We start from the raw sequence: 6,837 nt of genomic DNA, 5'->3' as shown, positions 1-6,837 counted from the left end.
TTTGACTGATGGCCGATCAGTGTTTATGTCTTTAATCACCTGGGAAAAAGTGTTCTGAACTAGATTCCAACTATGTCATTCCTTTTGTCATCATCTTAATACTTGTGGTGTGGACTGATTTATTCTCATAAAGTTTTCGTTGGGAGACACAATATAAATGTATACGCAATATCACACTGTTATTTTTAATGCACTAATTCTATACAGGGGAAGTCATTATAGACTTAAATTACTGACAAAATTCAGACAGTATATTTTCTTCAATAAATGAAAATAGCTTCTAAAGAAACCAAAGCATCAGGCTTTGTGGTTTACCAAGCAATGCACAGAAACAGAGTAAGTAATTTGATTCTGTAAGTTTTAACTATTTTGTAAGCTCTCTTAACATTGTTTTAAATATGAGGTAAGTGGTAGTGTCCACAAGAAAATAATCCTCTTTATATTTCTTGCCTGACTTTAGATAAACCAGCTTCCATGGTACCCGAGGAAAGCTAGCAGATGTGATCTGTTGAGAGGAAGGAAAGTGAAAAACAGTGGTAAAGTTGATTCTTGGTGTCTATATTTCATTTTGGGAATTGGCTCGTAAATCCCAACGTATGATCTATGGTGGCCATCCTTGGGGGGATCAGTAAGTGTGTAATTTCTCCCTTGACAGAACACAACCGAAAGATGATCCTTCTTTTCCCCTTTTTCTTCTTCTTCAATGTTTTTTTCATCACTTTGTGATGGCTCCATCTCATTACAGCAAATCCATTTATCAAACATGTTACTAAGCAAATCTCATTCCAAAATTTTGAATGGGCATTTGTATAATTCTCAGATGAGGATGAACTTCATGTGAACAGTCTAATTTCTTTCCTGTCATGCATTTCATGTTTTTTTTCTTTTCTTGAATGTGGGGTGAATGGCTTGCGTTCATGTTAATGTATCTTTGGGAGCCCAAACAGGGTCATTGCATTGCTACCCATGTGAAAATGTAAATGGCTGAGCATTCCTCGATCAGTGGGACACCAGATGTAAGGGGATGGAGAGGTAAAAGGCATCGAGCAGAACCCTGGTGGAGTGGTTTATTATCCCGACGAAGAAGTGATGGTGTGAAACGAGAGCTCTTTATCAGAGGCACTGAAGTAGAGAAAATCTTTTAAATCATGGCCTAAGAGGGGTGAAGGTTTTTTTTATCATAATTGAAGTCTTTCCAGGGCTAATTGTGGCTATACGTCATTGTCTGAGAGCACGAAGCAGATGGCGGTAGGGATATGATTGAGAAGAGTTAGTCAGGAAAAGACGACTTGAGATCTGTCATCGAGGGAGCAAGGCTTCTTACAGTTTTCATCACTATCAAAATGCATAGATCTTCATCACAGTCAGATGATGATAATGATCTGTAGTTGAACTTCATACATGTTCTGAAAGGGTAAAACTCACTAAAAAATCTTACATAAGTCAGACATAGGTGAGTTTTTCTCCAAGAAAGACAATGTAAATCTTTATTCAAGTCACAGTGGACTTTGCTGACTTTAGATTTGAGAAGCAATAGTGGACGTCTGCAAGGAAAGGTCAGTGTAGCACATTTCAGCTTCCTTTTACCTGTTAGATGAAGTTACTGTCCCAGTCGCCTGCTAGTAGTTACTGTGTGCTTATGGCCAGTTTTAACCACCCCAGTCTGCTTTGGAGCATCAATATCCATGCCCTTAAGACAGAAAAAAGTGTTATTAAATGGGGAGAGACTCTCTGGAGAAAACTTGTTATTCACTCAGTAGGACACCTTGGTAAGTATAGGGGAAACACAATTGGAGAACGACATTAAGTGTTTAGATAAGTTGATTTGTGGTTAGAGTTTTTGCAGCCCAACTGTTTTCAACATTGATTTGTTTCTTAAGCACCAAATCAGCATATTAGAATCATTTCTGAAGGATCATCTGACCCTGAAGGCTGGAGTAATGAATGCTGAAAATTCAGCTTTTCTATCACGGGAATAAATATATATATATTTGTTAAATATATTGAAACAGACAAAAAAATTGACACTGTAATATTTCACAGTATTACTGTTTTTAATGTATTTTTCAAATAAATTCAGCCTAATATTCATCAGATGTATTTAAATTGGCCATTTTCTCTATATACAATATTTAAAGGCTATTTAATTGTTTATGCTCAGTTAATCTTTAAAAACAGTAATTTTGTAACAGTTACTTTACATATAAACAAAATGAATATTTTTTTATGCTAAACATTATAACTTCTAAATTGTCTCATAGCACTGAAGACTCAGTTTAGGTTTTTTGCTTACAAAAATATTTTATCTGTAATTTTAATATTTGCCATTTATCAGTGATGGGTCATAAAAAAATAATTATCATTACATCCTTAACAAACATATGTAAACTAGAATCTTACCCTTTGGAAAGCATTAACAGGATAAAGGAAATGCTTTTGAAGTGACACTGAAAAGCTTTTACTCACACTGTTAAGTAAAACATTAAGTTCATTTAGAGAAAGCTGTTTCTGTCCCATCTAGCAGCCAAACCAAAGAAGCAGATGGCTGTAAGCAAGACGGAGAGTAGTTGACCAGCACTGCCTCAATTTTCAGACTGATGTTTTATTAGCTCCAGCAGCAGATGTCACAGTGGAGGAGCACTGAAGTGTGGTGAGAAGAAGTAAAGGTAATAATGACTCATGCTAGTTGCTATAACCTAGGCTGCTAATTTTAGGAACCATTATATTAATCCTAAAAATGCCTGAGGCAGGGTTACATATGCTATCAAAGCCTGTGGAAATTTAGTTGGTGGTAAAAACAGACTTTGCGTGTGTACTCTGAAAGAGGTTATCGCAGGGCTAAGCCCAGGGAAAGTGGCAGATTTAAAGGATTCAACCCCAAGATGCTGTTGATCGATCACGGATGACAGGCCTCTTCCTCTGCTGTCAATTTCAGCAAGAGATTAAACCCAAGAATAAACCTTGGACCATAAAATATACAAAAGACTTTGTTACCTCTTGTCAATACTTTGTCATATCTTTGAACCATCATTTGAATTTCACTTTTGAGTCCAGAGATATTAATAATTGCTTTTATATCTACAAACAGATTGTTGTTTACATGGCCTCGGGTGAGCGAGGCGGACTTATCAATTCACTAAAGGCACTAAAGTGTAATCTTCAGTCCTTCCCAGTGTAAATCAATACGTTCAGCTGGAATCCCGAGCAGAGGGGTTAATTACAACATAACAGATTATGTTTTGGAGAAACAAAACAAAACAAAAATATGAGACAAAAGTCAAAATTATGACATCATAATTATGAGATGAAACCATGACACAAAAATAAGGCAATTAAATGAAACACATTTTTAAATTATGGCTTTTTATCTCAAATGTCTTAATGGTAGCCTTTATATGTAATAATTATGATGTTTTATTTTGTAATGTCAATCTTAATCGTAATATTTTGACTGACTTTGAGGTATAATTAAAAAAAAAAACTCGTAACAGGGTTTCTACACATTTTCCATTTCAAAATTGCATACTTTTCCAGACTTTTCTGTAGAGTTTTCAGACCCTATTTCATAGTGAAAAACTCTCTGCTTTTATGATACATTTATTTTTTAGAAATTCTAAATTTTATGCTTTAGAAAACAGAATACAGCAATAGAAAACAATAGTTTTTCTTTTTTCCATGCTTTTCTAGACCTGGAAAATACTAAAATAAAATTGCATATTTTTTCAAGCTGTGTAGGAGCCCTGACATAATTATGACTTCTCTAATAATTTAGACTTATGACTTATGAATTTTTCTTATGTGGCATAAATGGGTTTCCATAGAAACCGCATTAGCAAGTCATCATCTTTATATTTTACCATTCACAGTCCATTATTAAGCTATTACAAAATAAACACAAAATAAGGATATCATTTGCAATTTTCAGATGTTTGAATATTTGACTTGGAGAGGAGAATTAATCTTTAAGAAATACTCATAAAGTCTTATTAAGACTGATACGGAATTAGTTTAATGATGTCTAATTGAGGGTGCAATCACTCATTTAATGCAAAAATCTCTTGTGGCACAGTGCATAGAAATGAGTCAATTACATATTCATTAGAGGTGCAGACTGACTGTAGGTGCAGCGTAAATTGCATGCCGTTTGTCTTGATAGCAATGTTAAAAAAGCTACTAATAAAAACTCTAAACTGCCTAAATACACAGATCTGAAAGCTGGGCATTTAGGATAGTTAACCTATATTTCTTCTGCAAAACATAATAATAATTAAAAAAAAACTTTTGTTGGACCCCATTGACTTTCATTGTATGGCAAAAAAAGTATGTTATTTTGTGTTTCACAGAAAAAAAATGGCTAAACGTTTGTAATGACATGAGAATGAGTAAATAACAGAATTGAAATTTTTTAATGAAATTTATTTCTAAAGGTACAATGTAAAACAAAATATTAATAATAATAAAATAATTAACAATAATAATGAATAAAGCAACTTTAATCTTCACATTATTGATTATGAAGAAGCCATTTCTTAAAATTTTACTTAAATTAATTGAACAATATGCATTCTTTAACTGATTGTGGTCTAGAAATCCACTGATGTGATGCTCTGAATTAAAAAAAACAACTTGACCAAATGAAGATTTCCTACGTGGAAGTATGCAGTCAGATCTGGCTGAACCTCTAGTTACTCTGATTTCAATAGATTTAAATTGAATAAAATCAGCCAGAGGAGGAGGTAAGCCATATACAGTATAATCTTATTAACTGCTTTAAGAAAGAAATTCTGCTTTATGTCAACACTATGTCCTTTAAAAAATAAAATAATAATAATAATAATTTGACATTTAATTTCAGATGACACTGATTGAGCCAGGATATGTCTTTTGCCATGACGTGTCAATTTATTTGCAACCTCTTCTGCATTTTTACCATGTGTGAAAATTATTGTATCATCAACATACACTATGATATTACATTGTTGACACACCACGGGTAAATCATTAATATACATGCTAAAGAGAATTGGGCCCAATATGGACCTTTGCGGAACGCCAGTTTAGACATAGAGAATTAAATGTATAATTATCAGTGTTTACTAATTGAGAACAGGAAGAAAGATAAGTTGTTTGTTCATAAATAAGGTTGTTGAATTAACCCTTTAATACACTTATAATTCTCTGGTGGGCAACAGGAGCTACAATACAAAATACTGTTTTGAAGAGTGTGATGTTTTGTGTGAGTTTAAAAGAGCTTTTAGGTCTCTTTCCCTTTCTCATTCTTTGTCACTTTTTTCTGTTTCTTTCTCACCGCCCCTCCCCTGCCTTTTCGCGCTGTCACCCTTTACGTTGTCCATCAGCAGCGCACACAATTACAGGCTCTGATTGCTATCAGCCAAGGTTGGGGGGCTTACAAATTAGGGGATAAATAGGATTTCCAACATGCTGGATGGCAAAGGCCAGGGAATGGTAATGAAAAACTATACATCACAATCAGCGTGACAATCCTATTCATACAACCAGGCATTACATTCCCTCTTCATAATAATAGCCAAATGACAGTCACGGCTGTAAGGCAGCAGCGAGACGCTCCCCATAAGCATCTCCCATCTGAGCAACATCTATGCCCAGGCTTTATTGTTATGCTGCGGTGTGATGCCATTTGCATGCTTTTTGAAAGAACTTGATTTATTTTTTCATTGTCATATCCCGTGAGTTTATGGTAGGGCTTCTTCTATGGTTTTGTGAACCCGGCTTCTGGCTTATTGAAATATAGCTGGATTTGAGCTGGATTTTTATGATTTAGAACTGGTAAAAAAAATCCTCTGTCACCTCAGGGGAGGAATATTGCCGTGTGGCCATTTTAAGTTAAAGTCTGTTGCATCTATAAACAATTTGAGTGCTTGTTTGTCTCAGAGGTGCATGTTTGCTTATGCTCTGAAACACACAAAGTATGACAAAACATAGGAAAAGTTTTTACACTGTTCTACACATCTCCTATGGTTTATTTTAAGCTTCAATTTGCATCGCAGAGTCCTAAAACTTGACCCACAGTGAGAGGAAAGTTAACCACTCTTGTTTCTCAGTCACTCAGGTTGAGGGACAAACATTCTCAAGTAGATGAAGACTCATTTACTTCCAAAATCAGTCACAGAGGATCCAATCTGTACAAAACATACGCACACAATCATTCTCGCACACAAAGGTTGTCAGACTGCTGTAGGACTGAATCCACAGACCCACTCAGACCACAATTACTTGTGCTATAATGAGAAACTCGAGTCTGCCCACTTCAGTATCAGACTGCCACTAGGAGGAGTTGGAGTCAATTAGAATGCATTGCACTGACAATGCAAACTCATTCACTTACAGTAGTCTGCCTATTGACAACCTATCATGGCATCCCTCAGAGAGGATGTTGCAGTAATTGGCTCTATTTTTATTTTTGGTAGTCAGTGGTCTATCACAAAATGTTTTCTGCTTAGGACATCTCTTCAGACTTGTGTAGTTTCTTTCAACTTGTGATTTGGTGAGGTTTTCTAGCCACTCTGAATCTGTTTAAATTGACTGCTTTACAGTTACATTAAAGTAACCTATGATGTATTACTACTGACTGTACTGTAGCTAGTTTTGACGAATACTGTTTTAATGGCATTCCAATTGTGTTTAGACCAGTGGTTCTTATCCTTTTTGTTTTCAAGACACCTCATTATATTTCTGGTACCTCTGCTGTTTTAAGAAATCTGCTGAAAAAAAAAGTAAGCGTTTACACTTTTTATTGCTAATTAATTCACTTGACAGTCATGTGAGTAATTATGGAGTCATTTGAGTCATTTTTTA

Source organism: Carassius auratus, unplaced genomic scaffold, assembly GCF_003368295.1.
Source record: "Carassius auratus strain Wakin unplaced genomic scaffold, ASM336829v1 scaf_tig00002576, whole genome shotgun sequence".
Taxonomy (NCBI): Eukaryota; Metazoa; Chordata; class Actinopteri; order Cypriniformes; family Cyprinidae; genus Carassius; species Carassius auratus.
The sequence above is the reverse complement of the archived record's forward strand: the minus strand, read 5'-3'. Positions refer to the sequence as shown.